Raw genomic sequence first — 16,041 nt, forward strand, 5'->3', positions numbered from 1 at the left:
GTCTGTGGAGGGAGACAGATAAGCTGTGGCATCATCTATTGTTAGCAATGGCGTAAATACCGCCATAGCAGCAGAGGCAGCTGCCACAGGGCCCGGGACATCAGGGGCCCGGTGACAGCCGCTACCGCTGCTATCATTATACTCAGGGGTCTTTTCGGACCCCCGAGTATAATGATCGTCGGCCCGGGAGAGGTAAGAAACATAAAAAACACTGTTACTTACCTTCTCCTACCTTTAGATGTCTTCTCCACGCCGCCGGTCTGTAGAAATCTCGGTTTTCTTCGGTATGCAAATGAGTTCTCTCGCAGCACTGGGGGCGGTCCCCAGCGCTCAAACAGCACTAGGGGCGTCCCCAATGCTGCGAGAAAACTCTCCAGCAACGCCTCCATCTTCTTCTAGAACAGACTTTGCGCATCTTCTTCCGGAGCTGGGTTTCAATCTTCTAGGGCTGGGGCAGAGCAGACTTGCGCATGCCCACAGCCACAAGAAAAATGGCCGCTTACACAGTGTGGCCGCGGGCATGCACAGTCTGGTCTTCCTGAAGCCCAAGGCCTAGAAGACTGAATCCAAATACCAATTTCCAGATAATCTAGTATATACCAGTCTAGACATCTGATAGATTCCAACTGAAAAAAGCTCCATATTTCGACTGAATCCAATCTCCGATTATTTCAGTGGGACACAGATGCCGAAGGTTTCCTTTTGCTGATTTTTCAGACAGATTCTGCCTGATAACTCCCATTTAAATGAATGGGGAGTGGAGAAATACTTTCTGGCGGGTGCAGAATTTGCAAATTTGATCAAGCGGAAAAATTTTGCTTCAAATCTCGAAAGCTGAATTTTTTTAGCTAGGATATTTCCAAGCATATGAACATACTCTAAGGTCTCTTCCAATAGGGGTCCAATGCTCCATCCCATTGTGATGATTATAGATTAGGTCGTATCCTTCTCTGTGACATTGGAATGGAGTGGAACGGAACCCCGGATTCAAGTTCATGGGAAACAGATGGCACTTGGATAACACTCAGGTATCATCAGTGCAGTTTCTTGTCTATGGGAATATAACATTGTTTTGGAAAAGCCCAGGAAAGATATTTTTCACAAAAAAACACATTATAAAAAAGTCTATAAAAACCATAGATTACATCTCCATCTCGGACTTTTCATCATAGGATTATTGTATAATATGTCTACTTTATAGCGAACATTTTCCTTTAGTCCTCTTATATTCCCCAGATTGGCATGTACAAGTAATATAACATGAGCACCATGACTAAAAGAAATGGTGCGGTCACACTATGGAAGGTAATGATGTCGCAGCTGTGATGTCACAAGGGCCAATGTCACTGACTTGGTTATATCACCACTCACGATCTTCATGTGGGGATGTCAGTAATGTGTGCATTATGTCCATGAGACTGCTTGGTGTCTCAAAATGAGTTTATCAGTGGGGGACATGGCAGGTGGTGATGTCAGGAGTGACAATGGGTCACTGGTACCTGCAGTTGTCAGGCAGCCACCAGGGCTACATTCTGCAATTATGTTGCAAATGTTCCCCAAGCGGCTAAACAGTACAGCACGTCGCTCATCATAGTCAGTACCTTAGATTTTGAATGGAAGAGCAGGGTGCGACCACTTTATTCAGATCAGTGGCATAACTACCGCCGTAGCAGCAGAGGCAGCTGCCACAGGGCCCGGGACATTAGGGGCCCGGTGACAGCCGCTGCCGCTGCTATCATTATACTCGGGGTCTGTCCTGTTACCCTGAGTCCGGTGAGACTGTGCTTATTTGTTTGTTCGTGTGGCTGTAGTAAAACTATTATCACTGTTTAGTTAGTAGCTCAGACGAGCAGGATGTTTCTTACAGTTTTTGTGTCTGAAGTTAAGGTTTATTTATTTTGCCGTGTTTTTGTAAATAAACAACTTTGCTGCAAGACTTTTGTCCCTGTCTCTGACTGGTTGGGTCTGCACCACTGCTGCTACCGAGCTACCATCTCTACAACACATAAAAATAATCTTATAAATACAGCAACATATATACAGAGTAATATACAGTATAAGTCAAAGTATAACCATTAGTAGCTATAAATAATAAAAGAGCTGAAAACATTGTACAATGTACACACTTAGGCTAGGTTCAATGGGAGTCAGGAGCAGATTTTTTTCGTCCAGTGAATTTTTCTGCAAAAGGAAAAAATAAACATCAGGACCCATCTTCAGATGGATTCTGCCTTGAAACCACATACAAATGGATGAGAGTCAGAAAAAAAACACTAGGATTTTTTGTTTTTGGAGTGCTTGAAACAGTACTGTTTTTTTCCGCCTCCCATTGAAGTGAATGGAAGATCTAGGGAGGCGTTTTTTTGAGGCAGATTTTGATGCAGATTCAACCTCAACAATGCATCTGCAAAAAACTCAGTGTGAACCTACCCTAAAAGTTTTTATGCTTCTCCATCTCGCCTGAGCCTCCTCTTTCTCAGATGAATTTGTGAAAAACTTCTCATCTCTAACAATAATACTATATACAAAAACGTACATGGACAAAGTTACATAAGTTGAGGTGTCCTGAGACCCCATTGCTGTACCCCGCTGTTGTTGGTACAATGTATCCTGAAGAAAACCCAATCTTAGCCCTTATAGAAGAGACTGTCAGTGAGCAAGTTTATTTACTAGCAAATCTAGTTTTATCAGAAAAGGTCAAAATCGGCCCCTTTTGGAGCTCACTTTTTGGATTCTACAACATGTTGTACATGTGACACGGATTATCCTTGGCATGCCATAGAGTTGGCAATGGTTTGTGAATACAGATGACAATATTGGATGACAACATGTCTACATTGTTAAGCAGAGCACGTCCTTGGGCTCAGGGTATGTCAGTAGGATCTGTCAACAGCAGCTGTGTCCATTGCTGATCATTGGCCAAAGATTTCTATACAGGGGTACATGCTGTGGTGCTTATGAGTGCTACAGGCTTTTTAAACATCTGATCGGCAGGGGTCCCAGGTACCGGACCCCCATCGATCGCACATTTTATATGCAATTGAAAAATATAAGTATGAGCTCGTTCACAGAGAGTTTTTTGGCAGTGGATTTTGATGTGAAATCCGCCTCAAAATCCGCTGCCAAAATCGGCTCCCATTGACTTCATTCCATTGATGACCCTTCTTGACATGGATTCCGCGGTGAATCAGCCACAGTGTCCGCAGCGCGACACTCCCCTCCCCTCCCGATTAGGCCCATTCAGACAGCTGCAGTGATTGCACCCACACGCCATTACTGGGGCTGATGTCACTGCCCTAGTGGCATCACTGCTGATGACATCATCAGAGGAGTTGTCAGAGACATGGACTGTTGGGTCCCATTTTGGAAAACAGTGCATATAATAATGTCACAGGTTTAGTCATGCCACAAGAGTGATGATGTCACAGAGATGGTAGCAAGTGGCAATTGCTTGTGGCCTCAAAATGAGTAGTGATGTCACAGATGTATGTTTCAGGGCTATGATGTCACTGATTGATATCATGAAGGTCAACATCACTGCCTTATTAATCTTACTTCTAATGATGTCATTAGGCAGGTGTTAGGGACACGGGCTAGGGGGTTCTTTGTAGGGCACCAGTGCATATGATGATGACATGTCAGGACTGCATGTATCACAAGGTTGGGAGCATGGCAGGAGGTCATGTCAAAAAAGGGTACAACTTCCCTGACGTCACATTTATCAGTCACATGGTACAGTAGCAGCTCAGTCCCATTCAAGTAAATGTGGCTGACCTACAATACCACCCCCAGCTACTACGCTATCTACAATCCTGTGTTTGGTATTCAATAAAGAGGCAACTTTATTTCACAATAATGAAATGAGTAATTTGGAGCACTGAGGGCGGCTCTGTTGCTCCAAACTGCTATGTTCCGCACTGCTCTAATATGCTTTGCTTCCCCTCCACTTCGTTGAGTGACAGAGCCATGGAGCTATGATGCAATCCCGTCTGGCCCTGCGTTCTTGTGCTCATGTCAGCATATTAGAGCAGTGAGGGGCGTAGCAGTTTGGAGCAACGGAGTTGCACTCAAAGTTCCAGACTGTTCATTTGCATATTGTCATATAAATGAATATCTCAACAACAGAGGCACCAATTTTCATAGGGAAAACTTTATGGGGCACAACATTCAGGTGGGCCCGTCCAACTAAGGTTCACCTATATGCCAAAGTCCACCGGAGTAGTGGTCTGGCTCTCCATTGTTCGGATCCCCAAACGACAGAGAGCCAAGCGCATGTGTGAACCTAGCCTTACCATGTTACTGGTTTAATATGCTTCACCCTGATGATAGACTCTCTTTAGCAGGTGCCATGACCTGGAGTTGGTGGAGGTGGTGAAAGCTCCTTTTTAACTGATGACCTATCTTAAGGACATCCCCTTTAAGTTACTGCAGGCCGCAGAACAACAACATATGAAACAGGTAACAGCCTTCTCTGATGTATTTGGTAGCCCGCAGTTCTCAGATATATCATGATATGCAGTAGAATAAGAATTTGTCCTCCTTGCGAAATTCTGGGATACTGAAGATCCTTCCCTGTCTTTTGTTCCATTTCCAGTCTGCACTATGTATTTTCCTGGCATTCATCGGCCTACCAGATGGTGAATAATCATGGGAGAAATTGAGTTTCCACTACTAGAGGGTCAAATGGTGGTATACTGTACACCCATTCAGCCGACAGTTGGTCTAGAGCACTGAAACCCAATCCATAAGGCTCCTAAACATATCTTTATCTTGTGAAATTGCTTCCAGACATAGTTGGGAACTTGCCAATGAGGACAGACAATATTTACTATGTGCTGTGTGTTTTGGTGGTCCCATTCTATGACGGCTCATGTGGCCGTCTCATGGACAGATGGGCTCTTAGAACCGTCTACACTACTATAACAGCGGTTAAATTTAACGGGGTCAGCCCTAGAGGGCTTAACAATCATAATACGTCATTAACATGTGATGGATGGGGGTCCGACACTCAGCATCCCCATCAATTAGCTGGTTGAAAAGGCCTCACCATTTGGATAAATGCAGAATCCTCTTCCCTGAATACCAAGCACAGCACTGTACATAGCATAGGAGCTGTGAGTATCAGTGTTTTTGTTATGTTAAACTTTGGGGGCAAATGGAAGGGGAACATTAAACTGGTGGCAGATGAAGGGGACATTAAACTGGTTGCAGATGTAGGATGGCATTAAATTGGGTCAGATGGAGGGGGGACATTAAACAGTAGGGATCGATGGACAGAGACATTTAACTGAGGGAGTTGGGAATTATGTCTGTACAAGTAATAGGAGTGTGGGGGGGGTTCTGAGTTAGTCCAGCCGGCCCTATTTTTAGTTACCGATCCTGGCAGGGACCGGTAAGTGACGCCGTGGGTCCCATAAACACTATTATTATACCAAGAATAATGATTGGAGGCCCGAGAGAGGTAAGGGGACATAAAAAATTGTGTTACTTACCTCTCCGGGCAAGCTTCGGGCCTAGTTGTGCGTCCAAGGTCATGTGACATCCCGGACGTTATTGAAGATGGCCAACACCGGAGATAAGTAAGTGACAATGTTTTTTATGTCGGTCCCCCCCCCTTCCCCGGTCTCTGATTATTACATTCTGGGGCCTGAAATAACTGTGTACTGTGTATAGTGGCCACTATGGGGTGTAATATTATGTGCAGGGGCCACTGTGGGGCATAATGGTATGTGTAGGGGGCACTATGGGGGTAATAGTATGTGCAGGGGCCACTATAGGGCGTAATATTATGTGCAGGGGCCACTATGGGGGTAATAGTATGTGCAGAGGCCACTATAGGGCGTAATATTATGTGCAGGGGCCACTATGGGGCGTAACAGTATGTGCAGGTGCCACAATGGGGCATAATAGTGTGTGCAGGGGTCACTATGGGGCGTAATAGTTTATGCAGGGGCCACTATGGGGTGTAATAGAGCGCACAGGAATGCGTGTGGGGGGGGTGTCGGTTGGGGTCTTTGGCATCGGGTGGGGGTGGCCATGTCAAAAGTTTGCCACGGGGGCCCGCCATTCCTTGTTATGACACTGTGTCCACTAGAGGATTCCAGCACTCGGAGGCTGAACATATAAACATATAGAACATATGCTCTGTTTGGGGCCCGGGTGACGGACATCAGTATGAAAATTCGATTTGGAGCCAGAGAAACTATCTAAGGCCGGGGGCCCCACGGGACGTAAACACTGCAATTTGCCCGCAGCGGAGGCGCTGCAGAAAAAATTGTGGCGTTTTACAGTGCAAGCAAAGGGGATGGGATTCATGCGAATCCCATGCCCACTTTGCGAAAAAAAAAAAACGCAGTGCGGACACTGTGATTTGCAAAGCCGTTGCGGTTTTGCAAATCGCAGCATGTCAATTATATCTACGGAACCGCTGGCGGCTTTCCCGTAGATATAATGGGAAGAGAAAGTCTACAGAGGAAAATTCAGTGAACTTTCTCTTCAAAGTGCTGCGGAAAGAACCACAATGCGATCACGGCCCGTGGAGCCTTAGCCTAAAGGAGTTTTCATGAAGATAGCCTTTGCTTTGGATAAATAGATGGAGGGGAGGTCCTTGGCTGGAGAGATGCTAACAACAAGCAGTGCATCTCTCTGGCAGACAAAAGCTAGCCAAGCATTATATGACTTTCCCTTAGGCAAAGTAAGTTGTTTGCTGAGGGTGTTGGGAACCAAACACAACCCTTTCAGAAGGATACAAAGGCTACAGGATACACAAAGGATATGGCTACATAGCACAACAGCAAGTACAGCAGGTGGTGGTAGGGTGTAGTTGTGCCAGTAAAATCAACCCAATACTCATATACCAAAACCCAGCTTTACTGTATTAAATGTAGATATAGGTTGCAGGCAAATCCCAGTCACGTGACTTGCATTGCAGCCTATGTTTGTAAAGTCATGTGTGACTTGAAACTAATACAGTACAACAGGTTTGTGCTTTTGCAGCAGGCATATTGTGGCTTAGGTGACGTGTTGCAATGCTGGGGGAAATGATTAAGACTGGCAGTTCTTACACCATTCTTAACTGACTCTCCGCCATGTGCACGACTTGCCAGAAATAGGGTCACACAGAGGAAAATGGTGCTTTATTTGGCACCGAATTGTCAGCGCTGAACAAAAAGCCTTCCATTGATTTCAATGGGTTCCGCTAGATTTTTTTTTCCGCTAGCAGAAAATTCCGATAGTGGAAAAAAAGCTAGCAGCGCCCATTGAAGTCAATTGGAGGCTTTTTTTTCAGCGCAGAAAATTCAGCGTCAAATAAAGCGCCATTTTCCTCCGTGTGAATGGAATCTTACTAAGAGGCTCTGGTAACTCTAGCACATGCAGATGCGTCTGGTTACAGGGGTTGGTGTAGAATTGTGGTATAACATGCCAGTTTTCTGGTGTGTGTTATAGTAAATCTGGCAGAACAGGTGTCCAAGAATTTCCGACTGAAAGTCAGCTCCAAATTCTGCCTGAATCCAGATTCCATTCTTTTCAATGACAGATGCTGATTTCTCCTCTAGCGCAGGGGTCAATAACCTTCAGCACTGCAACTGCTGTGAAACTACAACTCCCAGCATGCTCCATTCACTACCATGAAAGTTCCAAGAACAGCAGAACAAGTATGCATGCTGGGAGTTGTAGTTTTACAGCAGCTGGAGTGCTGAAGGTTGCCTACCTTTGTTCTAGGTTAAGGGGATATTGTCACTATATACAGTGGGGCAAAAAAGTATTTAGTCAGTCACCAATAGTACAAGTTCCACCACTTAAAAAGATGAGAGGCGTCTGTAATTTACATCATAGGTAGACCTCAACTATGAGAGACAAAATGAGAAAACAAATCCAGAAAATCACATTGTCTGATTTTGTAAGAATTTATTTGCAAATTATGGTGGAAAATAAGTATTTGGTCAGTAACAAAATTTCATCTCAATACTTTGTTATATATCCTTTGTTGGCAGTGACAGAGGTCAAACGTTTTCTGTAAGTCTTCACAAGGTTGGCACACACTGTTGTTGGTATGTTGGCCAATTCCTCTATGCAGATCTCCTCTAGAGCAGTGATGTTTTGGGGCTGTCGATTGGCAACACGGACTTTCAACTCCCTCCAAAGGTTTTCTATAGGGTTGAGATCTGGAGAATGGCTAGGCCACTCCAGGACCTTGAAATGCTTCTTACAAAGCCACTCCTTCGTTGCCCTGGCGGTGTGCTTTGGATCATTGTCATGTTGAAAGACCCAGCCACGTTTCATCTTCAATGCCCTTGCTGATGGAAGGAGGTTTGCACTCAAAATCTCACGATACATGGCCCCCATTCATTCTTTCATGTACCCGGATCAGTCGTCCTGGCCCCTTTGCAGAGAAACAGCCCCAAAGCATGATGTTTCCACCCCCATGCTTTACAGTAGGTATGGTGTTTGATGGATGCAACTCAGTATTCTTTTTCCTCCAAACACGAAAAGTTGTGTTTCTACCAAACAGTTCCAGTTTGGTTTCATCAGACCATAGGACATTCTCCCAATACTCTTCTGGATCATCCAAATGCTCTCTAGCAAACTTCAGAGGGGCCCGGACATGTACTGGCTTAAGCAGTGCGACACGTCTGGCACTGCAGGATCTGAGTCCCTGGCGGCGTAGTGTGTTACTGATGGTAGGCTTTGTTACATTGGTCCCAGCTCTCTGCAGTTCATTCACTAGGTCCCCCCGCGTGGTTCTGGGATTTTTGCTCACCGTTCTTGTGATCATTTTGACCCCACGGGGTGAGATTTTGCGTGGAGCGCCAGATCGAGGGAGATTATCAGTGGTCTTGTATGTCTTCCATTTTCTAATTATTGCTCCCACAGTTGATTTCTTCAATCCAAGCTGGTTGCCTATTGCAGATTCAGTCTTCCCAGCCTGGTGCAGGGCTACAATTTTGTTTCTGGTGTCCTTTGACAGCTCTTTGGTCTTCACCATAGTGGAGTTTGGAGTCTGACTGTTTGAGGGTGTGCACAGGTGTCTTTTTATACCGATAACAAGTTTAAACAGATGCCATTACTACAGGTAATGAGTGGAGGAAAGAGGAGACTCTTAAAGAAGAAGTTACAGGTCTGTGAGAGCCAGAAATCTTGATTGTTTGTAGGTGACCAAATACTTATTTTCCACCATAATTTGCAAATAAATTCTTACAAAATCAGACAATGTGATTTTCTGGATTTGTTTTCTCATTTTGTCTCTCATAGTTGAGATCTACCTATGATGTAAATTACAGACGCCTCTCATCTTTTTAAGTGGTGGAACTTGCACTATTGGTGACTGACTAAATACTTTTTTGCCCCACTGTAGGTGTGTGGAGACTTATGAAGCCAATTGTGCTCCACTGTGAGGGATCATGGGAAGAATATGCAAATCTGTCTCCCATGATGTTAATATAGGAAGACAGTGCCTCAGTCATGCAGCCCACTAGGGGGCGCTCCCTTTAACATCATGCCCAACCTTCCCAGAGGCCTTTGCTGCAATGATGTGGGATTTTACCAAGTCAATCTGTCAGCTGAGGACAGCTGTTTCGATCTGATTGGATCTCTTCAGCCCGGTGCAGAGAAAACTAACATGGCAGAGGCGAGAGGCTGCAGACCAGGTTAAGGGGATATTGTCCCTCCTTAGGGAGAGACCACCATATAGATGTGTGGAGACTTATGAAGCCATTTGCGCTCCACTGTGAGGGATCATGGGAAGAATATGCAAACCTGTCTCCCATGATGTTAATATAGGGATACAGTGCCTCAGTCATGCAGCCCAACCATAACCTTTATTCTAGTGAGTTTTTTTTTTAGCTAGCTCCATCTTCAGGCACATTCCACCTGATAACTCCTGTCGAGGTGAATGGGAGGTAGAAAATATCGTCAGACAAGCGGAAAATTCAGCTTCAATTTCGTGAAAATTTCCACTGTGTGAACAACCCCCTGCAATCTCCTTCTATCACCAGACGTCTGGTGCAGGCCGTATGGTCCAGACATTCATAGAAAGAGATTGTGTAAAGAAAGTATTGAGAGCACTAGAAGAGCAAAACTAATGTGAAAAAGACAGAGGTTGATGAATAGGAGATATGACAATTCTCTATACACAGATGGAATGATGACTTAAAGGAACATGGAGCAAGACACTAGAAAAACAACAACGACCAATGTGAGACTCATCTGAGATGATATTTCTATACAATAGATCTGACAGGGTTATACTCAGTCTGGCAGCTGGACACAGCCAATGTGACATCATCAGACATGGTTGGACTCCATGACATGTCAGCTCCACTGCCAGGGGCAGCGTTGTGGGATCGGCACTGCTTGGTGGCCTCTTTTTCACCCGTTAATTCAGAAACATAAATAAGAGACAGTATATCAGATGTGATTTGTGATGGATCCATCTTTATCTGTTCTTTAATGACTCATTTTATCAAGGTAACTATCACTGCAGGATCTTGCTTAGGCTGCGTTCACATGTGCACTGGAGTCTGACTCTGTTACAATGTTCCCCTGAAATTGGCAGACAAAAAAATCCTGCGCACATGGCTTTTTCATCTGTTTGTAATGATGGACCCCGTAAGAGTTAATGATGTCTGTGTCGACTGCTGTTTTAGCCGTCCTCCTATCCATTGCTCTGGTCCTCCGAGCAACATATAAACAATGCTAATATGAACTTAGCAGGGGTGTAACGATCCTGGTCGCAGGGAATGCAACCGGGCCCGGTAAGGCCTGGCCATGGCCAGCTGGAGATAGTCGGGGCCCAGTACTTCTATGACAGTGGTCAGGGAAAGCCTGGTTACCCAACCGCTATACATATTGAAAATGAAATGGGCCCCTTTTCAATGGATACTGGCCAGGGGAGGTGACTTAAAATAATAACTAGATATACTTACCTCTCAGCGTCCTCTCCGGCGTCTTCCATCATGTGACTGCAGCCTGTGATCAGACCCCAACGGTCACATGGGGCGCAGTGGCGTAATGATGTCCGTGCGTCCCCATGTGACCACTGAGGACCAATCACACACCTCAAGCAGTTCTATATACTGTTGGAAAGCTGACAGTGCGCTGAATTCAGTGCACTGTCGGCTTTCCCGATCCGTGCCCGGTGTAAAGCACTATCGGTCCCGGGACCGTAGCGCTTTAGTGTCAGAAGGGCGTTTCTGACCATTAGCCAGAGACGTCCTTCTGCCTCGCGGCGCCTATCGCGCTGTACTGTGGAGCGGGGAGGAACACCCCCTCCCTCTGCTCACACAGCTCGTCCATAGACGAGTATTATAAGGAGAGGGAGGGGGCGTTCCTCCCCGCTCCACAGTACAGCACTATAGGCGCCCCGAGGCAGAAGGACGTTCCTGGCTAACAGTCAGAAACGCCCTTCTGACACTAAAGCGCTACGGTCCCGGGACCGATAGTGCTTTACACCGGGCACGGATCGGGAAAGCCGACAGTGCACTGAATTCAGCGCACTGTCAGCTTTCCAGCAGTATATAAAACTGCATGTGCCCGATTTGATGAAAGGTTCTCTTTAAAGGGGTATTCCCACATCGGATACTCAACAGTCTTCACTGCTGTAAAATCTTCTTTCTTCCTGGTTTCTTGCATCATTTGGTGGGCGGGTTTCACGTGCAACCTGCCGTTTAGCTCCACCCCCAAATTAGTGTGTAGCTCCGCCCACCGCATAACGTGATCCTATGGGGCGGCTGAAGTGCCTGTGATGTCATCAAAGGTCCTTAAACACTATATGCACAATATTGGACTATGAAGTACAGGCAGGAGCAACTCCATTCTGTGTTACATACAGAGACTGCCTGTCTCTGCCATAATGAACACAATTGAATTAGCTAGCCTGATAACTGGGAGAACAGAAGACATTCAGAAATGAAAGCAGCCCCTCTCCCCTAAGTGAGTGCAGGACCTAGGTCACGTGGTATAGACACAGGAATAGCTAGAAATACAGGCTGGCTCCCGTGCACTTAGCCCCTCCTCCCTCCCCCCTGAGAGCAGGCAGCTACATCACTTGACTTTTGAGCAGATAAGTCAAGGGCTGTGTCAACAATGAATTGAATAAAGTAAGATAGTGGACAAACAAAGCAGTTTTGCTGAAGCAGTGTATTTAGGAAAAGTCTTCTATCCACATTAACAAGAGGTATAGATAGGATCCTTGTGATGGGACAACCCCTTTAAATATTTTTCATGCCTTCTACTTTGATTTAGTACATCATTCTGTGCACTAACAGCCTCTAATCTACAACTTAGCGGTGTTAAAAACCAAGGAATAACAGAGTGTGGTGTCTTTTTTTTTTTTTATCCCCCCCCCCTCCTCTCTTCATAGACTAATATGGAGAAAATAACTTCCCAAAAAGTGGAGAAGAAAACAAATTTACTTAATAAGATATCTTATAAAGTTTCTTCTTTTTACCTGTACTATTCATTTATTAAAGTTGTCTATAACTAGAGGTATGCTTTAATTTTATTCTTCTTCTTCTGTGGATCACAGAACCTTACAAGGAACGGCCTGACTTCCCAAGACGAGCTATGAAGATATTATATTTACTTTATGACTCATCACATAAATTCCCAAACTTTTTTTGTTCAGCTTTAGGTTCATTGTTGATAGAAGCTCCCTGGAGTTCAGCGCTATGTTTTTGACATGTGGGAATTTTCTAATTTTCTCATAAAAAAAAATAATAAAATAAATACATTGCTAAATTTTATTCTCAGTTTTCAAAGTGCAAGAGCCAGGATTTGGTGACTCCAGTGGACTTAAGGGCAGGAGCACTAAGTGTCTTACAATACATAATGTATCAGTACTAATTGTAGTGCGCGGCGCATGTTCACCTAATGTGTTCTTTATGGCAAAGTCTGTAGCGTATAAATCCACAGAGACCCTAATGGAGGTAATTGTAGAATATTAAATTCATTTTAATGCAAATGTAGATGTCACCAGAAAAATATTAGATATTATAATATTGTTAATGGAAGATATAGTGAGAGTACACGCCACCAATTACCACCGCCATTATAGATATAGGGTGGATAAGCTATACTTCTAAATCCACTTTAGCACCTACCAGGATTTGGATCCTCTGAGTCATTGTAAGATAAACACCATGGATTTTGAGGTTTTTGTTCTTAGGGTGCGTTCACACGATGTAAAATTGAGCGTGATCTGGCACGTATACGGCGTGTCAGAGTTTGAGCTATCAAAAAGATCCCATTGACTTCAATGGGAGTTACGAGCGTATACGCCGCGTTATTTTGCGCCTGTGATTTTGCGGCCGCAAATTCACGGGCGCAAAATAACGAGGCGTATACGCTCGTAACTCCCATTGAAATCAATGGGATCTTTTTGAGCGTGCAATCTGCTGACACGTGTAAACGTGCCAGATTGTGCTCCACTTTACTATGTGTGAACGCACCCTTAAAGGGGTTGTCCAGGTAAAAATGGGCAACCCTTTTAACTTTTAAAGCAGCCGTGGCAGTGAAAAAAAAAATGCATATTCACCTGTCCCCATTGCTCCAGTGTCCTCCCACACGTTCTGGTTCTTCTGCTCTGGTGGCTTTCTCCCGGGTCTCTTCCGGAGTTCCAGTGAAGCCGCTGATTAGCCTCAGTGATCACGTGACCACTAAGGCCCATCAGCGGCCTCAGGAAGAGGACCCGTGATGTCACACGTAGTGATATTACAGGCCCTTCACTCATTGGCCTCCACGGTCACGTAATCGCTGAGGCCAATCAGCGGCTTCAATGGAACTCTAGAAGAAACCAGGGAGGACACTGGAGCATTGCGAACAGATGAGTATGCTTTTTTATTTTCTTCACTGCACCCGGCTGTTTTAAAAGTTAAAAGGGTCAAGAAGACCCATAGGGGGTGTCATAAATAAAATATTATAGAAAAAAAAGTGATATATATATATATATATATATATATATATATATATATATATACAGTGAGAAGGTGGCGGGCAGAGTGCTGGAGTCCAGATACATCAGCCTAGGGTTTCTGACATATATACTCGAGTATAAGCCGGCCCAAATATAAGCCGACCCCCCTAATTTTACCACAAAAAACTGGGGAAACTTATTGACTCGAGTATAAGCCTAGGGGGGAAATGCAGCAGCTACTGGAAAATTTCAAAAATTAAAATGGTCGGAGTTTTTCGGTGCAGTAGATGCTGGGGAAGGAGAGGGGGTGTTTTGGTTGTCTGTCTGCCCCTTCCCTGAGCTTGAGGACGTTTTTTTCCCCCACTTGGAATTCAGTCTGGCTGAATATAAGGTATCTGCGGTGCTAATATTAACTCTTTCTTGACGGACCAGGAGCACTGCAGATCCCCTATATTCAGTAGACCGGGCACTTTCAGACACAGGGATACCTAATGTGTATGTGTTTCACAGTCATTTTCTACTTTTGTATGTATTCTAGGGAAAGGAAGGATTTACAACTTTTTATTTATTTTATATTTTTTTTAAAGCTTCTTTAAATTATTATTATTATTTTTTGCTTGACTCGAGTATAAGCTGAGGGGGGCTTTTTCAGCACAAAAACTGTGCTCGAAAACTCGGCCTATACTCGAGTATATACGTGGTCCAGGGTGGATCTGGAGTAGGCCTCAGTTCAGGTGTAAATCCTGCGCTCATTACTGGGCCAGAAAAGGCTGCAGCTCCGGTATTGCGGTGCAGGTCCATGAGGTGAAAGGAGGTGTATGGTTCTGTCCTGTAACCCTGAGTCCGGTGAGACAATATTGCTCCTGGTTTGTTTGTGTGGCTGGTAGTAAGCCACACGTATAGTTAGGTTAAAGGCATCCTATCATTACAATCCCTTTTTTTTCTAACAAACCTGTGCACGGCCATTGTTTTGTGGCTGTTTATTACAAGAGCTCACGTAAACGGCCACAAAAAAAATGGGCGTGCTTAGGTGCAGTCTACTGCGCATGCATAGAAGATTGAAAGCCAGACCGGAAGACGACGCGTAGAGGCTTCCTGAAGAAGATGGAGTCGGCGCTGGAGAGAGTTCTCTCGCAGCATTGGGGATGCCCCCAATTTTTTGGACTGACTGACCTTCATTTCTTAAAGTAATGATGGCCACTCGTTTTTCTTTACTTAGCTGCTTTTTTCTTGCCATAATACAAATTCTAACAGTCTATTCAGTAGGACTATCCGCTGTGTATCGACCTGACTTCTGCACAACACAACTGATGATCCCAACCCCATTTATAAGGCAAGAAATCCCACTTATTAAACCTGACAGGGCACACCTGTGAAGTGAAAACCATTTCAGGTGGCTACCTCTTGAAGCTCATCAAGAGAATGCCAAGAGTGTGCAAAGCAGGAATCAAAGCACAAGGTGGCTACTTTGAAGAACCGAGAATATAAAACAGATTTTCAGTTGTTTCACACTTTTTTGTTAAGTATATAATTCCACATGTGTTAATTCATAGTTTTGATGCCTTCAGTGTGAATCTACAATTTTCATAGTCATGAAAATACAGAAAACTCTTTGAATGAGAAGGTGTGTCCAAACTTTTGGTCTGTACTGTATATGTAGAAAATTACTGTGAAACTGAAATTACTGTGTCCCATCACAAGGATCCTATCTATACTGCTAGTTTATGTGGATTTAAGACTTTTCCTAAATGCATTGCTTTATCAAAACTGCTTTGTTTGGTCGCCATCTTAATTTATTCACTTCATTGTTTACACTCTGTTTCTATAGCCCTTGGGATTATCTGCTCATTTGTCAAGTGATGTAGCTGCCTGCTCTCAGGGGGGAGGGGCTGGGAGCAGCTCTGAGCTGTTTGTGTCTTTTAAGTAGTGGAGCTTCTGAGAGAGCTCCGGGATTTCTGAGCTCTTATCAGTCGGTTTAATTGAATTTGGCTGATAAGGGCTGAGGTAGGGAGTATTACCTCTGTATGTAATGCAAACTGACTTAAATCCAGCTCTGCTACATCAACTTCACACTCTGGTAATTCATTTACAACCAATCCTGTGCAAGTGAAACCCTGCCCACCAATGTG

This window comes from Leptodactylus fuscus, chromosome 6 (genome assembly GCF_031893055.1).
Source record: "Leptodactylus fuscus isolate aLepFus1 chromosome 6, aLepFus1.hap2, whole genome shotgun sequence".
Classification (NCBI taxonomy): Eukaryota; Metazoa; Chordata; class Amphibia; order Anura; family Leptodactylidae; genus Leptodactylus; species Leptodactylus fuscus.